Genomic DNA, 15,000 nt, shown 5'->3' with positions numbered 1-15,000 from the left:
GCATATTCGAGAAATTTATCAGCTTGATCTTTATTTCTAAACAGCAAAAAGGTATCGTCGACATATCTACTATAGAAAAGAGGATGGTAAGCCAGTGGGCATTCATCCAGCATGCGCTCCTCCAGGGAGCACATGAAAATGTTGGCGAAGGTAGGACCCAGAGGGCATCCCATCGCCATACCATCGACCTGAATGTAGGCTTTACCATTAAAAACAAGCTCCAGCAGTTTTTTAAAATCTGTGATATTAAAATTGTTAAAAATGGTATCTGGGTTGGTAAAAATCCGGCTCAGAATAATCTCAATTGTTTCTTCAACAGGTACGTTAGTAAAGAGTGATTCGACATCCATACTGACCATAAATAAATCTGAGTCCTGAGGTAAAGTCCTTTCTTTAAAATTATCTGAATTCTTACAACTATAGGTGTTGGTGGTTAAGGGTGCTATAAACTATCAAGAAGAGAGGAATTCCTACTCTCACTAGGTTTGGACTTTGGCCTTCCATGTTTTAAACCTTCATATAATCAGTTTTTTGGCTCTCTAGAATCATTATTTAACAGACTACGTAATCTCCGCCTCGATACTGATGTGCCTAAATTTCGCACTCAAATACAAGGGTTAGCCCAGAAAACCTATAATAACCTAACTACCAGATGGACCCCGTTCTTCTCTAAAAGGGACCTAAACATTGTCAAAGAACTTGGTAAAGATGAGGAACTGACAATAACTAAACCAGATAAGGGAAAAGGTACCGTAATTCTAAATAAACTCGAATATATACAGAAAATGGAAAGTATTTTAGAAGACGAAACAAAATTTAAACAGACCGGTGACCCTCAATATCCTGCTATTTTTAGAGTTGAAGATCGCATAAACCGGTTTTTAAAGTGTTTGAAAGATCGGAACATCATTAGTGAAAATACCTATGATTCTTTGTATAGTACTGGTGCTTCATATGGCGTGATGTATGGACTACCAAAAATTCACAAAGAAGGTGTACCAATGAGACCCATCCTCACATCCTATGACACTCCTAATTATAAGCTTGCTAAATTCCTTGTCCCACTTTTTAGCACCCTTAACCACCAACACCTATAGTTGTAAGAATTCAGATAATTTTAAAGAAAGGATTTTACCTCAGGACTCAGATTTATTTATGGTCAGTATGGATGTCGAATCACTCTTTACTAACGTACCTGTTGAAGAAACAATTGAGATTATTCTGAGCCGGATTTTTACCAACCCAGATACCATTTTTAACAATTTTAATATCACAGATTTTAAAAAACTGCTGGAGCTTGCTGTGCTGGACACAGCTTTTGTTTTTAATGGTAAAGCCTACATTCAGGTCGATGGTATGGCGATGGGATGCCCTCTGGGTCCTACCTTCGCCAACATTTTCATGTGCTCCCTGGTGGAGCGCATGCTGGATGAATGCCCACTGGCTTACCATCCTCTTTTCTATAGTAGATATGTCGACGATACCTTTTTGCTGTTTAGAAATAAAGATCAAGCTGATAAATTTCTCGAATATGCTAACAATATGCATACAAATATTAAGTTTACGACTGAGTACGAAAATGAAAACAAACTTCCTTTCCTAGATGTAATGGTTTTAGACACGATGATCATTTTAATACTACGGTTTTTAGAAAGAAAACTTTTACTGGCCTGGGTTCTAATTTTTATAGTCATTGTTTTTATAATTTTAAACTGAATTCTTTATCTACCCTCTTCCACAGGGCTTTCAGTATAACATCCGACTGGAACAATTTCCATAACGAAATCCTCTACCTCCATCAGTACTTTATTGACAACTGCTTTCCATCCAAACTGTTTCATAAACATCTCTACAAATTTCTAAATAATATTTTCCATCCAAAATGTGAAATACCAACCGTACCTAAATTACGACTATACGCAAGCGTCCCGCTCATCCATGATGAAAATTTCTATCGAGAATTACGGCAGATAATAAACAGTTTTTTACCAGCAATTGACCTAAAGCTAATACCTTCTAATCCATTGACAATTAGGTCCTTATTCAAACACAAAGAGAGTCTTCTTCCTTTGATGACCTCGGGAGTCATTTACCTATTTAATTGCCCCAGATGTAACCTGGGGAAATATGTCGGCTCCACCCGCAGGTTGTTAAAAGTGAGATTGGATTCTCATCGAGGCGTGAGTTACAGAACGGGTGTTAAATTATCTAACCCAGAATTCTCTTGCATACGTGAACATGCAAAGAAATGCAAAGCCGATATTAACTACAAAGATTTTAAAATCATAGGCCGAACTCCCAACGACCAACAACTAGCAATTTTAGTGAGTTCACGTCGAAGCTGAACCTGACCCGGACTGTCACTCGGTCTGTGCCTTCAGCACTACTTGGTAAATAAACACTCTTCCTTTTTAACATACTGATACTTTTATGTTATAATTTTATGTTATGTTATTCCGAGTCTGTTTTTTAATATATGTTTCTTTTATTATATAGCTTTGAAAATGGGACTGAACGTCTTGAAACGTCAGCAGCTAAATAAAGCACCTAGAAAGGAATAAAGAAGTGTCCTTCTCCTCGCACTAAATTGCTGTTTGCTGGATTGATAGAACCCACCCTCAACTTCGCTATATACAAACATATATATATATTAACAGAAACGGACCTTGATTGCTAAAAAAGATAAGTTATCACACCATTCAGCTCCTTATCTGTTGAATTACCCTCGAAACCTGTTGAATTACCCTCGAAACCTGTCCCCCTACAAGGTTCAAGCCTCAAGCAGGTTCGTGGGTAGCTCACTGACCCTCTTGAACTAACAGAGTTATATAAATGCTGTTTGCCTACATATACTTTTATATAATTCTGATTTTGAAAACATTTTTTTTATTACTGTCACTGAACCAGTACGTCATATCTCCTGTTCATTTTAGTTTCCTATAGAGGAAAACTATTGAGATGGCTATTTGTCTGTCCGTCCGCACTTTTTCTGTCCGCCCTCAGATCTTAAATACTACTGATGCTAGAGGGCTGCAAATTGATATGTTGATCATCCACCCTCCAGTTATCAAACATACCAAATTGCAGCTCTCTAGCCTCAGTAGTTCTTATTTTATTAAAGGTTAAAGTCAGCCATGATCGTGCATCTGGCAACACAACAACACAGGCCACCGCGGCCGGCTGAGTTTCATGGGCCGTGGCTGAGAGTTTCATGGGTAGTGGCTGAGAGTTTCATACAGCGTTATTCGCTGTATAGAAAACTCGATTACGCCGAAGAAACTTCGGCGCATATTGTGATTCATGTTTATGTTAATATATCCAGTGCAAACTTAATTCTTCAACAGAACTACTATCTTTAAACGTACCTTCACTTAAGAGTTCTTCGCAGTGTTGCCAGAGACCCAAGCCGAAATATCCCTTAAAATGGGGATTTTTTTATTTATCACCATTTTGACTTTTACATATATACTTCTTCTTCATATATATATATATATATATATATATATATATATATATATATATATATATATATATATATATATACTGTATGCTTACATATACTGTATTTAAGAAAGAAAGAAAAAGTAATTTCAGGAAAAATGAAGCAAAATTCTATATTAATTATTTTTTTATAATTGACTTAATACTCTCAAGATTACAATATTATGAAAAACTAAAACAGAATTGACATTAAATTACATACACTGTAAGAAGGCGAAGAACTTCGTCGTCTTACAGTGCATGTAATTTACTAATAGTTGATAGCCTTCAACAGTACTGTAATGTTTCTCAGTTTTGTATTGTATGGTCTTCTGTATACCACAGCAACCTTAGGCTATTTGCCTTCATTCATGGCATTTCTCTGTTGATTCATGCTTGTAAAAATTGATGCAAAGTTTAAAAGGCTTTAAAAACTAACAAACATGATTCGTTAGTGTTAGGGTATATCTTTCCTCTTCAACCTCCCTCACCCAAAAAAAAAAGGGAAACATGAGTTTCATTGTTGTCATCTGTCACATCCTTCGAAGACGCCCTTTTTCCTGCTTTCGTTTTTCGAATCTGTTTCCTTTCCTCTCCCGATCTGTCATCCCCTTTCACCTTCAGGAAATGCACGTTCTGCTTTGTTCTTTTCATTTTCCTCTAACCTTGCTTCTTCGTCAGCTGACCCCAACCTCGCAGGCATTACTGCCATTTATATTCCCCGTAAAAAAGAAAAGCCCCTCTTCCCTTTTAACCGTGAAAAACGCTTAACCTTCTTCCTCGGTACCGTTTTCCCTATTCTCAGGCAATATTCATTTTCATACCTTCGTCGTCCCCTTTTCTCGTAAATAGGAGCTTCTGTGCGGTAATCGCCCCTTTAACTAATAAATATGCGGTTTAGCGCTATCAAGGCACCACGTAATTTAAAGGCTTACATCTGGCTCTGTTTTTCTCTCAGGATATACACCGTTTTTTTACTCTTGTTTTCCTCTTCCAGCTAAAAGGTGCACTTTTACACGAATTTTGTCTCTTTTTTCCCCCCTCATAACAGCCTTCGTCCCATTTCCTGTGATATCTGAATGTTCGTGTCTTCCTCCTTCTTAAATTTCGATTTTAAACTCCATTTCTGTCATCACTCTTTCAAATCTTGATGAAATGTGTATCTTTGGGCCACCATATGTTTATTTTAGATAATCTTCTCCCAATTTCCTCAAAATAGGATATTTCGCACAGTGGTCTTTATCTGTTTTTTGTCCGTTCTATGAAATCCTTCAAAACTATTGATTGCACTGTCATTTCCCTCTTCCACTGGAACATGCATTACCTGCCATCAGCTTTCGACAACAATACTTCTTTCCTTCCTATTATTTCCCCCGACCTCTAAATTACTCCCCTTGGAAACCACCATCTTACCCTTCTCTTAGACATGCATTAATATACAAACCGCAGCCTCCCACCCTTCCTCTAACCACTTTTTGTTATTCGTTTTTATTTTACATTTATCTATTTCGCTTTCGTCTGTTCTTACTTCAAATGTGCATGCTCGTTTGTTCGTGTTCTACAACATTATCTCGTTCTGTAGTGTTCGTCCGCTTCTGCAAAGGGCTCCTGTCCCTCTCTCTCTCTCTCTCTCTGTGAAAAAACTATCTCCTGTACTCCATCAATGTTCTCTCTCTCTCTCTCTCTTTGTGTTTGTGTGTGTGAAAAAACTATCTCCTGTCCTCCATCAGTGTTTTCTCTCTCTCTCTCTCTCTCTCTCTCTCTCTCTCTCTCTCTCTCTCTCTCTCTCTCTCTGCTCAAAAAAACCATCTCCTGTCCTCCATCAATGTTCTCTCTCTCTCTCTCTCTCTCTCTCTGTGAAGAAAACTATCTCCTGTCCTCCATCAATGCTCTCTCTCTCTCTCTCTCTCTCTCTCTCTCTCTCTCTCTCTCTCTCTCTCTCTCTCTCTCTCTCTCTCTCTCTCTCTCTGCTAAAAACTATCTCCTGTCCTCCATCAATGCTCTCTCTCTCTCTCTCTCTCTCTCTCTCTCTCTCTCTCTCTCTCTCTCTCTCTCTCTCTCTGCTAAAAACTATCTCCTGTCCTCCATCAATGCTCTCTCTCTCAAAAAAAAAAAAAAAAAAAAAAGTCCCTCTACCTGCGCTGCTCCATCAGTGCATTCTCTCGCCACCGTTTCCATTTCATTCTGAAATATAAATTTTTGTGCCAAGCATCATCCATCCATCCCCTCTCGGCAAATGCACTTAACGTCTTTACGTCTAGTTGGAGAAGGTCTCGTGTGAACGGAGACTATGCACTGGAAGTGCATTACCACTTCCGCCGAGGGTAATTACTGGCCCCGTAATGGCTCCATTACCGTACGCCGTCCTAATTAAATACCTTGTGCCAAGGGGCCTTTAAGGCCATTGTCGCTCGTCATAAACTTAATGGCTGATGGCACGAGTGACAGTTTACCTAGGCAGGCACGTCTCCCTCTCTCTCTGTCTCTCTCTCTCTCTCTGGCCCCTTTCCCCTCCCCCTCTTCCCAGGCATCATGGTCACACCCCCCCCTCCAACTCCCACACCATTCCGAAATTGCCAGTAATTTACTTGTGCTTCATGTCCCGGTTGTTGCGTTGTGGTTGAGACTTGTGTTGGTTTACTTCTGACGAAGTTTCTTGGTTTCGTTTGAGTGTCTGTTTTATGTCACTACTTTAGTCAGTAATACACACACACACACACACGCACACACACACACATGTATACATACATATATATGATACATATACATAAATGTATGTACTGTACATATACTGTACATACATGCATTTATATATATATATATATATATACATATATATATGTGTGTGTGCGTGCAAGTATGTCTGTATTTATGTATGTTATATATATATATATATATATATATATATATATATATATATATATATATTTTATATATTTATATATATACATAAATTGTTATAAGAAAAACTGATAAGAAAAACTGATAATTCTCAAGGAGGAATGAGCTTTTATTCATGAAGACCACTTCTTTGCCTAACTATGATGAAAATGCTGGAAGGTATAGACTCACATTACGAGGAGGTTTTTGCAATAAAGTAGCTAAGTACAAGAATGAAATTTTAATCATTCAAAAAACAGACTGGAGTAAGGATATCAAATTGGAAAAGGGCACGGGAAGTCAGGGCTCCTTGTTCGGAATTTGTGAATTACTTGTAAATACTTGCCACTTTTCAAAAGCAATAAAAAAGATATAGACCTCGGTACTATTGGTATTATATATATATATATATATATATATATATATATATATATATATATGTAGCCTCTGTGGTGGCGCAGTGGTATAATTCTCGGCTGCCACTCGAGAGGGCCGGGGTTCCAATCCCGCCACTCACTGATGGCTTGGATTGTGCCACTACATAAATCCGGCAGCCTGTCAACCAAACAGTCCAAAAAAACCCAAGAGCTTCAGTAGGAGAATATGTACCAGCCCTCAGGCTGGGGAGTTAAACAGTGGACCTAGTGACACACTGGACACGTGTCATAGGCATTTGGACCTGTCCTTCACTGGCTGTCGGCCTAAGAAACAGGAGATCAGCGCCTGCCGTATGAGCCTACAGAGGCCCAGGGCGACTTTATATATGTATATACATATATATAGTTTCCTGTGGCACCCACGGGGATGCATAGGGCCTCGATGAACTCACACCACCACAATCTGTCCTGGGCTAACTCCTCAAGATCTCCCCAACACCCATCTCCTGCTTCCCGCCTCATTGTCCTCAGCCACATCCCCTTTGGCCTACCTCTACCTCTTCTACCCTGGTGTATCTTGGACTATTCCCTGTCTTCTATACACATGGCCCAGTCACTTCCAGTGTGAGAACCTAACATTTTCATCGACCAGCTGCACCCCCGTTCTCTAATTCTGCTATTTGATATCCTATCCTTCCAATCAATTCTCAATATTCTTCTGAGCACCTCATTTTCAAATGCCTAGGATTTATTATCCGAGTCACTGTACTGTACCATGACTCATGCCCATAAATCAAAATACTCATAACCCTTACCTTATAAATTTAGATTTTTGTATGCACAGAAAAATTGCTCATTATTCCAAGTATTTTTAAGCATTCCTATTGCCTGATGAGCCTTTGTAATCTTTCCATAAGTTCTGTGCTCAGAGAACCATCCTCGTCTAAGTACCTAAATATTTAAATTTATCCACTTGCTTTACAACCATGCCTTCAGTTAGGCAATCCTGTGCATTTTCAGTATTCATATTCATGATTTCAGTTTTTCCACTATTAATGACCAAACCAACCTTTCGACCTTCACTTACTAAACAGTCAAACACTCTGCATCTTTTATGGTCCCTTATAGATCAAAGCTATATCATCAGCATAATCTAAGTCAAGAAGGTTCCCATTTTCTCCCCAAAGTATACCTGCATCCGTTTCTCTTTTAACCCTTCTCGTACCGTAATCCACAACCAATACAAACATCAGAGGAGACAGAATGCCACCCTGAATCACACCAGGTTATCTTCAAATGGATCACTCTAACAACCATCAGCCACCACTTTACAAGATGCGGCCTAATGCATGTTTATAATAACCCTTACAAACTTTTCCGGTATTCCATAATGCCTCAGGATTTTTACCATAGTCCGTCTCAAAATACTATCAAAGGCCTTTTCAACATCTACAAAACAAAGACTTAACGGAGTTTTCATTGCATTAGCTTGCTGCATTAAATGCCTAACTATGAAGATCTGATCACTGCAACCCCGCTCCTCTCTAAAACCGGCCTGTTCATCCCTCAGAGTACCATCAACCACTGGCTACAGGTGACAAAGTGATTCCCCTCCAATTACGACACCTACTGAGATCTCCTTTCTTTGGAACTTTAATGATCACGCCATTCTTCCAATCTGATGGTATTATCCCTGTCACCCATATCTCATTGAATAATATCTTCAAGTTAAGTTAAGTATATCTTATTTTAACCAGGCCACTGAGCTGATTAACAGCTCTTATAGGGCTGGCCCGAAGGATTAGATTTATTTTACGTGGCTAACAACCAACTGGTTACCTAGTAACGGGACCTACAGCTTATTGTGGAATCCGAACCACATTATGACGAGAAATGAATTTCTATCACCAGAAATCAATTCCTCTAATTCTTCATTGGCCGGTCAGAGAGTCGAACGCTGGGCCAACAGCGTGCTAGCCGAGAGCTCTACCCATCCCTCCAATGAAGAACTTAATATCTTCAAGACAAAAACTAATCTGTCCTCCTCCACTTTAAACATTTCCGGGAATATTGTCTGTTATATATCATCAAGAGCTCCGACATTTTTTAAACCAATATTGATATTTCACATATGTGGAAACAATGTAGTATCACCTGACGACAGTAGAGTAATATTAAATTTTTTGGGAAGTCCATGTTTGCAGTCATTACACTGAATAAAGTTATAATGAAACAGGTAATGTATTAAATCATTCTTGTCCCGGAAGCAACGAAAAGCATTTGCTCTTGTAGTTGCAGAACCTAATAACATTAATAACGATGGTGTAATGCAGTTAACTGTATCGTATCAGTCAGGAGAAATACGTTCGTCAAACCTCTCTATTTTGAAATTGTTTTAGCAAAATGTATCTAGAATTAAAAATTGTAGTCATTAGTTGCTTTCTCAAGAGATGTAATCAATAACTGCTTGTAAATACATACCACGATAAAGCCTCTTAGTTTTTTATCACATGTTAATTGTGAAGACAAGAAAAAGCAGCTAAAATTTCCTTTTTCTCTCTTGATTAGGGGAACTAGGCCGATGCGTCGAACCTGCCACTTGTATCCTTCGATAGGAGATATACGGTTTGTAGATAAAATCACAACGCCTGTCATCCTTTGCTGAAGACCTTTTACCGGGTTGTCAAAATTCTAGACTTTGGCGCCGTAGGATACAATAGGATACAATTGAGGTATGGATATCCTATCAAAAGGAGAGGGGGAGAAGGGTTTTTAAGTTAAGGATGTCAGATTCAGCGAAGGGGAAAATGGAGTGCTGGAAATTGCTGTTTCTGCGTGGATGGGATTTTTCGTACCATCAGGGCTGTTTAAAACGATAGCGTGTAAAGATTTGCACAGAACACCATATTGATGCGTTTTGTATTGCGATGATATCTGAACATTGTTTACTACTGTTTCTATTATTATTATTATTATTATTATTATTATTATTATTATTATTATTATTATTATTATTGATGAAAATAATAATAATTATTTTAATCATTATTATTATTGTTACTGGTAATAATAATAATAATAATAATAATAATAATAATAGTAATAATAATAATAATAATAATAATAATAATAATAATAATTATTATTATTATTATTATTATTATTATTATTATTATTATTATTATTGATGAAAATAAAAATTATTTTAATCATTATTATTATTGTTGCTGGTAATAATAATAATAATAATAATAATAATAATAATAATAATAGATAATAATAATAATAATAATAATTATTATTATTATTATTATTATTATTATTATTATTATTATTATTATTATTATTATTATTATTAGATAAATGTTTATAATTCAGATAAGTGCAGCACAGGTTCCCCACATATTCAATTTATGAAGAGAAGGTAAACATTCGAATTGAAATTGAACTGACATTGTAATTTAAGTTCAATAATCCTGGTATACGAAAAAAGAGAGAGAGAGAGAGAGAAAGAGAGAGAGAGAAGCAGCTTTATGCGAACCTCACAGAATGAATCTATTTTTGCTTGTATTTATTCCGCTGGACATTTGTTGAAAGAATCGGCTTCTGGTAAATTGATTATCTTAATTGGAATCGAAAAGGATTTTTTTTTTCATTTTTAAATTGGATATATTTTTACGTCCCGTTGATTTTCCATTCACCATTCCATTTTTGTCTGTTTCTGTTTTCATTTCTGCTTCCTTTCCATACCCTTCAGCTAGTTGCTTTTCATTTTCTTGTTTTATTTTACAATGCCGACATCCCCTTTTTTTAAATTTTTTCAGTCTTTCGTGGTTTATTCATTTAAACTGATTGTTTTCTATTCTCATCTCCTTTTCTTTCCCTTCTGTTGTTTATTTATTTATTTATTTTTTTTTTGCGCTGGTTGGTGAACGTAGAATAAATGTCAGTCCTGTATTTTCTTCGTTAATTCAATTATTTTTCCTGTCTCTTCCCAGATTTATTTAATTATTTTTCCTTTCTCTCCCCAGATTTATTTATTTCTCTCCCCAGATTTATTTATTTTCCTTTCTTCCCAGATTTACTTAGGTATTTTTCCTTTCTCTTCCCAGATATATTTGATTATTTTTCTTTTCTTTTCCCAGATTTATTCAGTAACGTTTTCTTTCTCATCCCAGATTTATTTAATTATTTTTCCTTTCTCTTCCCTGATTTATTTATTTATTTTTCCTTTCTCTCCCAGATTTATTTAACGATTTTCCTTTCTCTTCCCAGATTTATTTATTTTTCCTTTCCGTTCTCAGATGTATTTAATTGTTTTTCCTTCTCTTCCCAGATTTATTTAATTATTTTTCCTTTCTCTTCCCAGATTTATTTTATTATTTTTCAATTCTCTCCTCTGATTTATTTATTTTCCTTTCTGTTCCCATATATAGTTAATTATTTTTCTTTTCCCTTCCCAGATTTATTTAATTATTCCTCCTTTCTCTCCCCAGATTTATTTAATAATTTTACCTTTCTCTCCTCAGATTTATTTTATTATTTTTCCTTTCTCTCCCCAGATTTATTAATTTTCCCTTCTCTTCCCAGATTTATTCATTTTCCTTTCTCTTCCCAGATTTATTTAATTAATTTTCCTTTCTATCCCCAGATTTATTTATTTTCCTTTCTTTTCCGAGATTTGCTTCATTATTTTTTCTTTCTCTTCCCAGATTTATTTAATTATTTTTCCATTCACTTCCCAGATTTATTTAGTTATTTTTCACTCTCTTCCCAGATTTATTTAATTATTTTTCAGTTCTCTTTCCAGATTTATTTAATTATTTTTCCTTTCTCTCCCAAGATTTATTAATTATTTTCTTTTCTCTTCCCAGATTTATTTAATTATTATTCCTTTCTTTCCCCGATTTATTTATTTTTCCATTCTCTTCCTATATTTATTTAATTACTTTTCGTTTCTCTTCCCAAATTAGTTTAATTATTTTTCAATTCTCTTCCCAGATTTATTTAATTATTTTTCCTTTCTCTTCCCAGATTTATTTAATTAGTTTTCAGTTCTCTTCCCAGATTGATTTAATTAGTTTTCATGTCTCTCCCCAGATTTATTCATTTTTTTTTCTCTTCCCAGATTTATTTAGTTATTTTTCCTTTCTCTTCCCAGATTTATTTAGTTATTTTTCCTTTCCCTTCCCAGATTTATTTAGTTTTTTGTCCTTTCTCTTCCCAGATTTATTTAGTTATTTTTCCTTTCTCTTCCCAGATTTATGTAGTTGTTTTTCCTTTCTCTCCCCAGATTTATTCAATTATTTTCCTTTCTCAACCAAGAATTATTTAATTAATTGTCCTTCCTCTTCCCAGATTTATTTTATTATTTTTGCTTTCTCTTCCCAGATTAATTATTTTTCCTTGCTCTTCCCAGATTTATTTAATTATTTTTGAATTCTCTTCCCAGATTTACTTAATTATTTTTGAATTCTCTTCCCAGATTTATTTAATTATTTATCCTTTCTCTTTCCAGATTTATTTAATTATTTTTCAATTCTCTTCCAGGTTTATTTAATTTTTTTCTCTTATCTTCCCCGGTGTATTTAATTGTTTTTCCTTCTCTTCCCAGACACACGTTACATTCATCGAAAACAATGATACCCTTCACCTCCGATACGTCCAGTTTTATGTGAGTGTTAAATTTGACATATGTCTTACTGTCCGTTGGCTTTTAGTGTGAAATGCAGAACCATTTGACCAGCGGAATGCACATTTGTTAAGTGAATGGGATTGGTCAACATAGCCTGTTGCCTCTTAGGGAAAATTATTATTATTTTTTTTTTTTTTTCAGTCATCCTATTCAATTGGGAGGTATTTATAGTGTGGGGTTCCGGGTTGCATCCTGCCTCCTTAGGAGTCCATCACTCTTCTCACTATGTGCGCTGTTTCTAATATTATTATTATTATTATTATTATTATTATTGGTCTATCACAGTCACCCTATGCGACTTGGTGGTTTTTATAGTGTTTAATTCCGCGTTGCATCCAGCCTCCTTAGAAGTCCATCACTTTTCTCATTATGTGCGCTGTTTCTAATATTATTATTATTATTATTATTATTATTATTATTATTATTATTATTATTATTATTATTATTATTATTATTCAGGAGGTGAAGCCTATTTATAAGGAACAAGCCCACAGGGGCCATTGACTTGAAATTGACACTTCCAAAGAATATGGTGTTTATTTGAAAGAAATTACAGAAAAAAATAGGAAATACAGAAAGGATAGATCAAGGAAAAAGGAAGCTACAGGGGTGGGAAATCAGGATCAAGGAGAGAAAACCAAAGTTTTAATTTTTGAGAAGAAAAAGATCGGGACCTTTTTTCAAGATTTTCCGTTGCACTACTGAAAGTTCTAACCCTTCGTTCGGTTGATGTTACGAAGGTTAGTCTCACTTGTATCGAACTTATTTAGATTGGCCAGAACTGGAGCTATTTTGATATTTAAAGAAATTGCTTCATTATTCATAGGAACTCGCTAGACAGCATCAGACATTGATTGATAGAAATGAAAGGCAGTTCAGACAACTGAGTTGCCCTGAGAACAAAATGTAACAATGCTGTACTTGGTGATCATATACATGATGTAAATTTCATAAGGAAAATAAAGTACAGCCAAAGATTCGGGAATGTGCCAAATACCTGAGTAATTTTAAAAGTATATCTTCTATTGTAAGGACGTGCAGTGCACTGAGGCATTACTAAAGGGCGTTTGCAGCACCCGTTCGGCCCCTAGATGCATCCATTTTTTTAGCCTTTTACTTTATCTCCATTCCCACTTCCTTTCTTCAGTCTTACTATCCAGCCTTTCTTAAGGATTATTTCTTAGTGCAACTGTGGGGCTTTCTTCGTCGGACTGGTCGGTACCGTTCTCGGCTAGCACTCTGCAGGGCCCGCGTTCGAATCTCCGGCCGGCCAATGAAGATTAGAGGAACCTATTTCTGGTGATAGAAATTCATTTCTCGGTATAATGTGGTTCGGATTCCACAATAAGCTGTAGGTCCCGTTGCTAGGTAACCAATTGGTTCTTAGCCACGTAAAATAAGCCTAATCCTTCGGGTCAGCCCTAGGAGAGCTGTTAGTCAGCTCAGTGGTCTGGTTAAACTAAGGTATACTTAACTTTTTCTTCACCGCTAGACCCTTGTACTTCATCTCATTTATTTTTAAGGTCTCACTATCATGCTGTCCAACCACTCCAACTCCCTCTTTTCGTCACTTTCTTTAGCGCTGGATGGCTGAAGTTGCCCCAGTGCTTCGCTTTGGAGCGTAAATCCCCTGTATCTAATTCAATCCAGTTTTGTAAGTTTATCCAGTGGAATTGTGAATTATTGTCTGTTGAGATCGTTAGATTAATCTCAACAGGAAATGGTGAGATTTTGGCGTTACTTTATAAATTATCACTTTCGACAATAGATTATCGCCATCGGTTATCACTTTCGACAATAATGACAGTGACGAATGATCGCTGAGTGGGCCTTTCATTCATTGAAAATTACAGTGAAAAAAATTAAACTAAACGGTTGAAACTGTGACATCTCATGAAACATCGACAAAGGTTCATATATCAGTTAAAGTCACCACGATACATCCGTTAGTTTTGCCACTTATTAAAAACAGCAATCATTCTGTCAGGTGGCAATGCACCGGATCTGACAAATTGGCGTGGGTGTCAAGGAGCAGGGTTTGGGAGGGGGTGGGTGGGGGAGGGAGATAGTGACAGGGAATTGGCCTAGAGAGAGAGAGAGAGAGAGAGCCGGCTATCATGGCCACTGACGGCTGTGACAGGAATGAATCCATTGACAGATTCATTGACAGCAATTAACTTGATGGTTGATTTCCCTGTGAATGCCGCGGTTTTCACAGGTATATTGTGGCAGCCCTATCAGGTGATACAGGGGTGACATACTTACAGCTATACGTAAAAGTATGTCTTTATTTGCCATACCCCATTTTCCTCTAAAGTAGGTGGCGCCAGAAGGGTACATCCTCACTGTTTCTTAGCAGGCTCCAAAGGATGAGGTTGCTGGCCCTGTGCCCCTTTTCTAGACTATACCAAATGCTGGCACCCATTTACATTTGGGTTGACTGGTGGGTAGGCGGTTAGGATAAGAGCAGTTCACAGACTAGTAGATGTGAGCCAAGCGTTGCGATGCAACCCTGTTGGCGGATTATAACTTTCAAATTACAAGGACAAAAAAGCTGTATGTGACATA

General features: G+C 36.5%; 1 long non-coding RNA gene across 1 annotated transcript in view; it reads left to right on the top strand.

The window, feature by feature from the left end:
- The window catches only part of LOC136838769 (uncharacterized), a 454,612-nt gene that overhangs the window by 415,339 nt on the left and 24,273 nt on the right, over positions 1-15,000 (top strand). The window contains exon 3 of the long non-coding RNA XR_010853108.1: positions 12,352-12,411. This is a non-coding gene — a long non-coding RNA (uncharacterized lncRNA). The remainder of the gene's footprint in view (positions 1-12,351; positions 12,412-15,000) is intronic.

This window comes from Macrobrachium rosenbergii, chromosome 5, assembly GCF_040412425.1.
Source record: "Macrobrachium rosenbergii isolate ZJJX-2024 chromosome 5, ASM4041242v1, whole genome shotgun sequence".
NCBI lineage: Eukaryota > Metazoa > Arthropoda > Malacostraca > Decapoda > Palaemonidae > Macrobrachium > Macrobrachium rosenbergii.
The sequence above is the reverse complement of the archived record's forward strand: the minus strand, read 5'-3'. Positions and strand labels throughout refer to the sequence as shown.